The sequence below is a fragment of the Myotis nattereri genome, assembly GCF_964212035.1.
Source record: "Myotis nattereri genome assembly, chromosome: 19".
NCBI lineage: Eukaryota > Metazoa > Chordata > Mammalia > Chiroptera > Vespertilionidae > Myotis > Myotis nattereri.
Window position 1 is genome coordinate 21165605 of NC_138095.1, and position 12142 is coordinate 21177746.

Below are 12142 nucleotides of genomic sequence, written 5' to 3' on the forward strand. Positions count from 1 at the left end.
AGCGGGGACACCATCCAAGATGAAAGTGACTTTTTGGGGTGGCGCTGTGAGCGGTGGTAGAGTGGGTTTCAGCCCAAGCAGTGCAGTTGTGATGTTTGCAGGCGGAACCTCTGTTGCCTCCCCTCCTCTTACTATAACAGCAGGTAGTGAGAGCCCTAGCTGGTTTGGCTCAATGGGTAGAGTGTCGACCTATGGACTGAAGGGTCCTGGGTTCGATTCAGGGCAAGGGCACATGCCCGGGTTGCAGGCTCGATCCCTAGTAGGGGGTGTGCAGGAGGCAGCCGGTCCATGATTCTCTCTCATCACTGATGTTTCAATCTCTCTCTCCTCCCTTCCTCTCTGAAATCAATAATATATATATATATATGCTGTTGAGAAGTCATGGCGGATCCTCCGAGGCCCAGAAAGAGGGCCAGAGGAGCTGCATCCCGAGGCAGGCAGACCCAGGAGCAAATTCACCAAGGCAGCCTGGACACAGATCACGGTGATCCCCACCTGCCAGGGTCCAAGCTGCTAGGGACTCTCCCCAAGCCCTCGATCATCCCCCGGATTAGGTCCCTGCACGGCGGACCAGGCGGGGCGGGGGAGCATGACATCCCCGGGATTTGGGGCTCAGTGGGCGAGGGTAGAAATAGATCCTACGCTGCTCTTAGCTCAGGCCCGGACACAGAAGGCAGCAGCCTGAATGGAGACCTCATTTCAGAGATGTGCGCTCTGCCCAAGGCTGCAGCTCGGCCAGCTCCGCGCTGTCCCAGCCTGGCCCCTGCTGGTGCGCCGCGGAACTCCTGCTCCTTCTTCCCCCTCCATTCCTTCTTCCCCCTCTGCTCCTAGCCCTCTGGGCTTCCTTCCTGCTCTTCCGGCTTCAGGAATCGCCCAGCCTCTGCTCAGCTTGGACTACAGTTGGCCAGACAGAGGGAATTCTAGTTGTGCGCCGCCTACAGGCACCTGAGGGTGGGGGTGGGGGTGGGGGTCCTGCCTTCTTGTTTTCCCATTATCGCTCCTCCCATTCACCCAGCAGCAGCTCCTGCGCCTTGCAGCCAGGGCTCAGAAATCGGGGGGCCTCCCCGCCTTTCTCACTCCTCCCTGTCGGCCCCCTGGTCCTGGCTCTCTTCTCTCTCCACTGGTCTCCCTCAGTCTCCGGACCCCCATGAAGTCCTCTCCTCTGCTTTCTCCCTCTGGCTTCAGCCAGGGGACTGCCGAGCGCTGCTGAGAGCTATAGCGACAGGCTGGGGGCTCCCACAAGCCACCTGCTCCTCCTACCTCCCCAGCCTCTCTGAGCAGCTCTCACTCTTGCTGTCCAAGTCACGCTCAGGGACTAACCGTCTGACTTTGTAACTCTCTTTCCAGAACCTTTTTTCCGACCCAGGCCCCCGAGCCAGAGTGGCCATCCTCCCTGTCAAGAAATCCATCCTTCGTTCCCAGCTTCTGTCTCAACCGCGTCCATTCCTTTTTGTTTGGGGGGGCAGGCCTGCCCCTGCGATCACGCTATCTGTAGGCCCACCCCCAGGAAAGCAGGTCCCTGTCTTACCTTTTCCAAAGCTCAGGCCCCAGCTCCTGGGCCCCGAGGGACAAGCCTTCCCCTGCTGTGGGCCCTGCACGTCCCCACGACCTCTGAGCTTTGCTCCTTCTTCCCAGTGGACCCAATGGCCGGCCTCCTCGGCCACGCTAGTCATCAGCACCCAAACCACTCCTGCTTCTTTCTTCGTGGTCCCTGCGTGCAACTCTCTGTTACAGGGGCGGATGCTCAGGGGCGTGCGGCCTTATCTGGAGCTGTCTCTGACAGCACTCTTGTTGTGATAGGCAAATTGGCTTGGGTATCCGAGCAGGAAACCCAATGCTGATAAGGGAGGGAGCGGAGACTGGGCTGCCAGCAGCTGGGGAAACGGAAGCCCGGGCCCTGGTGACCCCTGCTGCTCAAGTTCATGCGGAGGCAGGAGTCTCAGCGTGCTCTGGGGCCTGGCCTCGTCCTCACCACCACAGGGAGGAGTGGACACCCCTGAAGGCAGCGAGGCATCCCGGGGGGCTCATGAAGACAGCCTAACCCCTTTCCCAGTGAGAATGTGGCCTTTTGCCCTCAACGTGCCACTGGCGGAGGGAGGGGAGGGCACGTCACCTGGCCCTGGCATTGGGAGGGGCTGGAAGAGGGAAGAGGTGCTGCAGAAAGAGCAGCCGCCGCCGCTCTGACCCCCTCATACCCTTTTTGTGGGAGAACAAAGGCCCGGTTACATAAAGCTCCAGCTGCGCTGGTACAAGCTGTGACTAAGAAAACTTTCCACAGACAGTTGGTGGTCCCCCCACCGCACCCCCCCCACCCCCCCCCCCCCCCGCCCCGACGGTGAGAACTGCCCCCGTGCAGAGAGCTGAGCAGAGATTAAGCCTCTGAGCTCCCTGGCCTGACTCATCACACACATAAACACTCCCCAACACTCTTTCCCAAAACAGCTCCCTCCCACCCGGCCACCCCTCCTACCCAGGCTGGGTGACAAAAATGAATGCCCCAGTGCAAGGGGGGGGGGGGGTGTTTGCCAAGTTCTGAGCCAGGCTGAGACCAGGGAACATGATGTTCCCATAGAATGGGGGCAGATCCCCCACAGAAGCCAATCATGTCCATTCAAAGGAAAATCCCCACATGACTCTGCCATGATCGCTGTATTATTTCTCAGAGAGCTTGGACTACTTTCCCTCAAAAAAAAGGAAAAAAAGCTCAATATCCGAGCTTAAAGGAATCTGAAAAGTCATCCTTAACCTGTTCTCTCCTTCCCCATTGTCCCGAGTCCACCCGCCCATGCCTTTATCCTTCTATTCACTCATCAAATAGTTCTTGAGTTCCTGCTATTTGCCATGGACCGTTTAGGCAACTCAGTCCTGACTCCAGGAGCTGATCACCCAGTGATAAGGCAGAGAAAGGCAGAGGTAATATAGTGCCAGACGCCCTGGGACACTGCGTGGTCTAAAAGCCCAAGAGGCATGTCATCCCACTTGGGGTGGGGTGGGGGCAGGGTGGGGGGTGAGGGGGGGGCCGGTTCATAGAGACTCGCTGGGAGAAATCATATCTAAGTTGAGACATGAAATAAAAGAAAGTTCCATCTCGTTCAATAATGGGTCTTATCAACACTTAAAGCGGCCGAAGCCACAGTGCTGGGCGTGCCACGTAAAGATGGGCTAATAGCATGTCCGCAAATGGAGTTTGCCACCTGGTGCGGAACATGAAGTAAAGGCGCAAATGACCAGAGTATACTACCAAGCACCACCCAGGAGAAGGACCCGGGAGGCCCTAGGGTGGGTTTCAGAGGAGGAAAGGGAAATACACAGGTGGGAAGAGCAGGAAGAGCTTCCTGGGAGAACCAGAATTTGAGTGTGTCTTGGGCATGGATAGAAATTAGAGGCACAAGTGAAGCGGGAGGGCATTTCCGGCAAAAAATGACGATGTCAGCCAAGTTTAAGAACCAACAAGGTCTGTCTAAAGCAGCGGTTCTCAACCTGTGGGTCGCGACCCCTTTGGTGGCCGAACGACCCTTTCACAGGGGTCGCCTAAGACCATCCTGCATATCAGATATTTACATGACGATTCATCACAGTAGCAACATGACAGTCATGAAGTAGCAACGAAAATAATTTTATGGTTTGGGGTCACAACATGAGGAACTGTATTTAAGGGGCCAGAAGGTTGAGAACCCCTGTTCTAAAGGAACGAGTGCTCACATACATGTGGATGTCTCTGTTTATGGCTGAAAACTCTTAAAATACTTGGATACTGTACACATAACTCCCTTTGAACAGTCAAGCTCAGAACTCCAAAAAAAACCCCTAAGCATTTAAAGCCATCATTTGGCATGAAAAGGCTGCTTGTTGGGGGATCAGGAGTTGTAATAGTAGGAATCGGCCACAAGGTGGTGCTGTGAGGCCGGCGGAAAGGTTTGCCCAGGTCGGGAGCAGAAACTCCCCAAGGAGGGGGGCGCGGCCCAAATGGACCACTGTCTCCTGAGAGATGCCACACACCACAGCGTGGCAGCGGGGTCCAGGAAGAGGGAGGAGGAGTCAGAGCAGTGCTTGCTCTTGGTGCACCTCTTCTCATTTAATAAGCTCTCTGGCAGCAAGAGCAGGATCCTGCTCTAAGACACCACCTTGCCCTCGCTGGTTTGGCTCAGTGGATAAAGAGCCTCGGTCTGCAGACTGAAGGGTCCCAGGTTCGACTCCAGTCGGGGCACATACCCGGGTTGTGGGCTCGAGCCCCAGGAGGGGGTGTGCAGGAGGCAGCCAGTCAATGATTCTCTCTCATCATTGATTTTTCTCTTTTCCCCTCTCCCTTCCTCTCTGAAATCAATAAAAATACATTAAAAAGGAAGGAAGGAAGAGAGAGAGAGAGAGAGAAAGACCACTTCTCAGGTGGGAGGCAGAGCAGTCCCGAAGGGCAAGGTGAAGAGTTGGGAGGCTCTGCTAATAACTGGAGGAAATGTGTGCATGTGTGCGTGTGTGTGTGTGTACGTGTGTGTACGTGTGTGTGTGTGTGTCCTTGAGGTTTGGAAGACTGGTGGCAGGGGCAAAGATGCTTTTCTCTGAGTCTAATGAGCTTCTTGGAAACAAAGTCAATTCCTGGAAGGAAGCCATATCCTGAATATTTGCTGCTACCCTGGAATTGGACGTCTCAAGGGAGAGGGTTGGGATGCTTCTGAAAAGTTCAGGAGAGCGTTCTGTCTGTTTTCATCCAGAATTCATCCCACACAAGTCCCTGCAAATGAAAAAATGCCTCCCACCTCGGTTCACCTCAGTTGTTCAATATGCATTTCTACAAATGTCCCTTTGCAGACAGCCCTCAATAGCTTTCCGCAAGATACTTCTCAGAAACACATCTATGCACTCACAGGGGCACGCATGCCATCTTCATCCTGCCACGCACTTGACACATACCTATTTCTGTTGGAGGTGCAGGAATGACACCAGGCATCGGACCTGACCTGGGTTCAGCACCCTCGTACTGGAGTTCTGGCTAGGAAAGAATTCAGAGACGAGACTCAAGCAGTAAGAGAACTTTTATTTAACATCACAGGGGAAGAAGAAGTCATGGGTATGGCCAGCCAGTGTTGCTCAGTGGTTGGGCATTGACCCAGGCATTAGAGGTCACCAGTTCAACCCCCAGTAAGGGGGCTGCCAGATGTGGGTGTGTCTCCCTCATCCATGTTTCTATCTCTCTCCCTCTCCCTTCTTCTCTCTCTAAAAATTAATAAAAAAGAAAAACAAACATTTTAAAGAAGTAATTCATAGAAGAAATGGGCTTAGGAAACAAGAGGTAGAGGCAAAGGAAGGGAGGCCCTTGGAGCTTGGAAGTGAGGAAGGTCAAGGTGATGCGCCTGAGGGGGAGGGGGAAGGGAAAGGCTCAGGCGTGCTCCCTGGAGGGAGAGGCACTGGGCCCTCCATCCTAAGGGTTTTAAGGTGGAGATTTTAGGGGAGGCCCCAGGGAAGATCTCAGTAGAATATCCATCAGCTTTCCAGGTGCGGCCTTTCAGGGTCTAGGTCTCCACTGATTGATTGGCAGGGGCCAGGGCAGGGGGTCATCATTCAATGCAGCTGGTCCTGAGGCAGCCGCCACTGGTCTGAATTTGCAGCTTCTCTGGGCCTGGAGCTGAAGTACAACTGAAGCCTAGATGTTATCTCCAGGGAAGAAAGGTCAGAGGGTCTAAATGCCTGAGGAGGATATGCTAGGGGAGGAAACGTCACCCTGAGAACACGGTCCCACCCTACCATTGTCCTGTGCTAGGCGCCCAGGCCTTTCCGCCCCGTGTCCTCTGTAGCTGGCCCATCGTCATTGCTCTGCGTTCGCCTATCTAACTGCCTCCCACACTTCTACCCTCTGCATCTTTCCTCACGTGAGGTGCTGCACAAAGAGTTATGTGCATAGGTATCTCAGGTGCATTTCTCCACACAGAAAAATAGGTGCGTGTCCATGCACACACGCATACACACACACACTCACACACACACACACACACACACCTAGACAGCACACACAGGGCAATACAGAGCCAGGAGTCACAGTTCCCACGCATGGTGAGGGCCACACGCCATGGGGCCTTGCGGTGGGAAGTGTTCCCTTCTTGCCCGTGCTGTAGGCAGCAGCAAGGGCAGCAGGTGTCTGGCCCGTGGGTCAGACCAAACCTGGGCTCGGCAACCTTGGCACATGGGTTCTGGCTAGGAAAGAATTCAGAGGCCCCAGACCCAAACCTGTAAGGGAACATGGATTGGATAAGTTACAGAAGTAGAAAAAGTAACTCCTAGAAGAAATGGGCTTAGCAAACATGTTCTACAGGTAAAGGAAGGGCCCCGGGAGCGTGGGGGTGAGGAAGCTAAAGGTCATGTGCCTGGGGGGGGGGGTTCGGGGGGAGGAGCGAGGGGGGAGGGAAAGGCACAGACGTGCTCCCTGGAGGGAGAGCACACTGGGTCCTCCATCCTAAGGGTTTTAAGGGCGGAGATTTTAGGGGGGTCCCAGGGAAAGACCTCAATAGAATATTGAGCAGCTTTCCAGGGTTGTGGTCTCCCCTGATGGAGTGGCCGGCACCGGGGCAGGGGGTCATTATTCCCTGCAGCTGGCCCTGACGTCGGCCTTGGCTGGTTTTTGTTGCTTCTCTGGGCCTGGAGCTGAAATGCAGCCGAGACCTAGATGTTATCTCTAGGGAGGAAGCCTCGGGGGTCCAAACCTGATGACCAGGAGATGCTAGGGGAGGAACGGTCACCCTGGGGCGAGGTCCCACCCTACAATTGATTGTCCCTGGCTGGACACCTGGGGCTTTCCATCCTGGTGACCTCCTGGCCCTGGCCCATGTCCTTGCTCTGCTCGTGTCTGTCTAACGGTCTACAGCACACGCATGGGGCCTGAGCTCAGCTGCGGAGGTGCGGACGGAGGAGAAGGAAGAAGGAGAGTGTGTCGGAGTCTGACTGCAAGCTTTCCTCAGCCATGAAGGCGAACAGGACGTGCGGAGAGGGAGCCTGTAGTGTGGGATCTTCTGTCAGGTCTGCAAAGTGTGAGGTAGACACACCCAGGCTCAGTGGGAGCCAGAAAGGGTCACCTCAGATCTTGGAACTTGACCTTTGCAGGTCAACCAAGGGTCAGGGTGTTTGTTGATGCAAGAAAGAGAAGCTAGGTGCACATGGGTCATTGGTGGGGGTGGGGGTGGGGGTGGGGGTGGGGGGAGAGGAGGGAAGAACAAAGCAGGGTGAGGAAAGGACAGAACCATAGTGGTGAGCCCCGGCCGGTTTGGCTCAGTGGATAGAGCACCAGCCTGCAGACTGAACGGTCCTGGTTCAATTCCAGTCAGGGGCACATGCCCAGGTTTCCCGGCTTGATCCCCGGTGGGGGGGCCTGCAGGAGGCAGCCGATCAGTGGTTCTCTCTCATCATTGATGTTTCTATCTCTCTCTCCCTCTCTTCTTTCCTCTCTGAAATCAATAAAAATATATTTAAAAACAAACAAACAAACAAAAAAACAGCCGTGAAAGCAAGCAATTGAGAAGGAGTAAATCAGGAAACAAAGGAATGTTCACCCAGAAGTGGAAGAGCAGGAAGGAAACTGAATCTGGGAAGTGAGCAGGGAGAAAGGGATGGGAGTCGGGGAACCTGAGGCAGAGGGAGGGAGGGGGGAGAGAGAGAAGGGAGGGAGGAGTGGGCTCGGCCAGCAGCTCCTAGGAGGCCTGGCTCACCTGTCACTCACGCGCACAAGCTCCCCTCAATCCTGATTCACTGGAGCTAAATGCCATATGGCTAATCCTCCCACCACAGCTATTCATGCTTTTCAGCCCCTGCAGGGGAAACCAGCCTGCCTTCCTCATTCGGTCGGGAGGCCTCCCCATCCCCGCAAAGCTGGGCCACGGGGACTCTGGCTGCAGGTGGGCGGGGCTCCAGCCCAGAGGAGAAGGGGAGGAGCCATGGCTGGAACGCTCTCTCTACTCCAGAGAATACCCATCCTCCTCCTCGAGTGAGCCACTTGCTTTTTCTTCTTCCCAAATGTGTTTGTGTCTGTTGTTTCCTTCTTCTTCTTCTTTTTTTAATCCTCACCCAAGGATATTTTTCCATTGATTTTTAGGGAGAGTGGAAGAGAGAGGGAAAGACTGGGCGAAACATGGATGTGAGAGAAACACACTGATTGGTTGCCTGCTGCACACACCTTGACCGGGGCCTGGAGGGGGCTGGGGGAGGGGAGCGAGCCTGCAACCAAGGTACGTGCCCTTGACCGGAATCAAACCTGGGACCCTTTGGTCTGCAGGCGGACATGCTATCCACTGAGCCAAACTGGCTAGGGCTCCTTTATTTTTTCTATAGTTTTTTAAATCTCTAGTTGTAAGTATACGTCTCCCCCCCACCCCCACCCCCGCCCCCGCCTTAATCCGCACTATTAACTGGCTAACAGTTAATCCGCACTATTAACTGGTTAATAATTAACCTAAATGTTTAACCGGTCAATAGTTAATCCGCATTATTAACCGGTGAAGAGTTGATCCGCATTATTAACCGGTGAAGAGTTGATCCGCATTATTAACCGTAATAATGCGGATTTTGTAATCAAAGAAAACAGGATAATTTCAAGAGAAACATCAAAAGTGCTTCATTCAAAGTCATGTCCATCGCTAGCTGCACATTTCCCCCATCTTTCGGGTAATTTGTGGAGACCGTCCCAATAGAACTTTTCTAGTAGTGAGGCAGACCATTCAGAGACCCGATTTTCCACTTCTTCGTACGTGTGAAGTGCTGCTCAGAAAGCGCGCGTGCCATCGATCGGAACAAGTGGTCATCTGAAGGAGCACTACAACAAAATCGCATACATAACAAATCGCATCTATATCAACACACGTGCAACTCCATCGATTGAAAGAAATCCGCGTTACTACCCGGTCCACCTAGTAGAAGCCAGTCATGTGGGTAGTCCCATCCCAGGCCTGCAGCTTCCTTTACAAAGGTCAGTCTTCCCCTAATAAGAGCTGGCTTATTGTCTTTTTGCATCTAAGATAACAGACCTTGAAATGTCAGCGACATTTCCTTTTCCAGGTCCCTCAGGGCACACCCATCTCCTGAGAGCTCGAGGCACGTTATTTGTTCCCCAAAGACCATCTCTATGAGCTGTAAATGGTACCTATGAACTCTTCCTGCACCCACCAGTGTCCACGCAGGATGTCTCACCATTTTACCTTTTATTCCATCTCAAACAAAGATTTCCTCCCTTTGTTTTCTCCTGCCTCCCTAACCTACCACCAATAAATTTCACGTCAACCCCCCGCCCCCGCCCCCCACCTCCACCTTTGATTCTAGTGTATAAAATAAGCTGTAAAACTGACATTCTCTGCAGCATTCTCAGAGAATTTGTTGAGATTTGTGCTTCCTGGCCATTGTTATCAGCTTGGCTCAAATAAACTCATAAAAATTCTCTATAGATTTGGACATTCCTTCTGTCAACAACTCCAAAATATATGGATTTATTATGCGTGGGTGGGTCAGGGGAGCACAAGCTGGAGTTAGCTGTTAGAATGCCTACGGTAGTTCTATCGCCTATGGAATAAATGACAAATAATTTAGCCTAAAATGGAAAGCCCTTTCCTTATTCACCTACTCTACTAATTTGCAAGTTGTGTGTTTTATTTCTATCCTTTTAAGAGTTTTGCTTAAATGTTTAAGCTAATGGAGGTGGAAGAGGAAATAGGATAAATGGTGATGAAAAATATTACATATGACTTTTGACTTCTCCAAAACTTAATTACTAATAACCTACTCTTGACCAAAGCCCCTATCAATAACACAATCACATATTTTGTATGTATTATATACTGCTTTTTTTTATATAATAAAATGAGCTAAAGAAAAAAACATGTTTCAACTAAAGGCTTTAAAAGTTTAAATTTAATTTAAACCTTTACCTTCCTCCCCATGCTTCAAATCTCTTCCAACTCTAGTTTTTTTTATATATTATTTTTGTCTAGTATTTCTTTAAAACCTCTTATACAAACATGCTGTTTATCTACAAGCTACATATTAGTCAGAGTCAGCACTTACAGAAACAATGTTAAATGAATGGTGGGGTGGATTCCAATTCCCACTGTGACACTTTGAAGTAATTATTCCATTTTGTTCCAGCCTCTACCATTACTGTTGTTCCCTTGTAAATAGTCTATCTTTCCAACCCAACTAACTTAAAGAATTTACTTTTAGTTTGGGGCTCTAATATTTCACTCTAGGAATAACCCACATGGCTAGGGGATGACTCAACAAAATGAAACAGTCCTGTACCCGGGATACTGTGTTTGGGATAGCTTCTTCACACTAACAACTCATGTGTTAAAAAAAAAACACAAATTTAACCAATTGAACTTAAATATCTAATCGGTCTCATGAAGTGGTTTATGAATTGGGCAGCATCCAGCAATTGTTGTCAGCAACTAGAAGTGTACTCTGAGGGGTCGTACAAAAGTGGAAGGCTTTCCCGGCCAGTGTGGCCCAGTGGTTGAGCGTGGACCTATGAACCAAGAGGTCGCGGTTCGATTCCCGGTTGGGGCACATGCCCCGATTGTGGGCTCAATCCCCAGTGTGGGGAGTGCAGGAGGCAGCCGATCCATGATTCTCTCTCATCATTGATATTTCTCTCTCTCCCCCCCCCCCCTCCTCTCTCTCTAAAAATCAAGGGGGAAAAATGTCCTCAGGTGAGGATTAAAAAAGAAAAGTGGAAGGTTTTTATAGAAAGAAGGGGTGTGTGTGTGTGTGCAGCGGGGGGCGGGGGGGGGTGGGGGGGGGAGAAGGGGGAGAGGGTGGTTATTTAGCAAAGGAAAAGAAAGGATGGCTTAGTCCAGGATGTCTTCTTTGGGGGTTAGAGAGCCACAGGGGTTTTTTCACGGAGACCGCCTCACGAATGCTAATCAGGAAATTTCAGATTCAGTGTTTAAAGGTCACATTCTTGGAAGAGGTTGAATCCTGCAAATTTTTTTTTTTTTTTTAAACACATGTCTTTCATCAAGTCGGGAAAATTCTGAGCCGTTGCCGCTCCAGTCACTGCCTTTTCCTTGGTCTTATTTTATGCCTCTGGAACCGGAACCCTTGTTCTATATGGCACATCTCCCACCATCTTTTTTCACATCGGAGGGGCCTGATTCTCTCTCTTGTTGGATATGCCACCTCTGCCTCTTGGCTGGGTGTTTCCTCTGTGGCCTGTGTGATGATGGTTAGCCTTCCTCAGGGACTGTCTTATTCCGTGAGGCCTTCATGCTCTCAGGACACGCGAGGGAGAGTTAGGTGCTTGCTTCTACCCCTTGCTAGGTGTCCCCGGTATGAGAACAGGTTTCACATTAATTTGGGGACCTTGGGGAAATAGTGTGAGCTCATACCCCACAGGAGAAGGCGACAAGGCCGGAGAGTTTGAGTTTCTTAGAGGAAACGTTTCCCCTCAGAGGCTAGGGCACAAGCGGATGGATGGAGATGTTTTCTTACCCATGGCTTCCTGAGTAGGGCAGAGATTTCCATACCAAAGTCCCGCTGGTAACAGGCCCTAATATTAGGGGCAGAAGTAGAATATTGGGGACTAGCTACAATTATAGGAAATATTAATCATGGTCTGTTAACCATGATTGTTCTGTTCTTTTTTTAAAATTTAATATATTTTTATTGATTTTTTTTTTTTTTTTTTTTTTTAGAGAGAGACAGGAAGGGAGAGGGAGATACATCAATGACAGGAGAGAATCATTGATTGGCTGCCTCCTGCACGCCCCCTACTGGGGATCGAGCCCACAACCCGGGTATGTGCCCTTGACCAGAATCAAACCCGGGACCCTTCAGTCCGGAGGCCGACGCTCTATCCACTGAGCAAAACCAGCCAGGGCGATTGCTCTGTCCTGATTAGAGAAAACACATTCTGACCTGGCTGAGAGTTGTACGCCTGGGGACATGGGCGCAAACATTGGAATGCAATCCATCCTCCTGCCCCGAGAACTGCCTACCATGATGGAAAGATTTACAACCTCGTGGCTGGAACAGTCTAGTCCCTCGTTGCCTGTAACCTGTGACAATTATACCTTGCCTGCTTTCCCATGCCTGCAATTCTTACTCTCTCACGTCATCGTTGCCTCCTGCCCAGTATAAGCAGCTGGCTCATGGGTAGGGGCAGAGCAGATTCTTG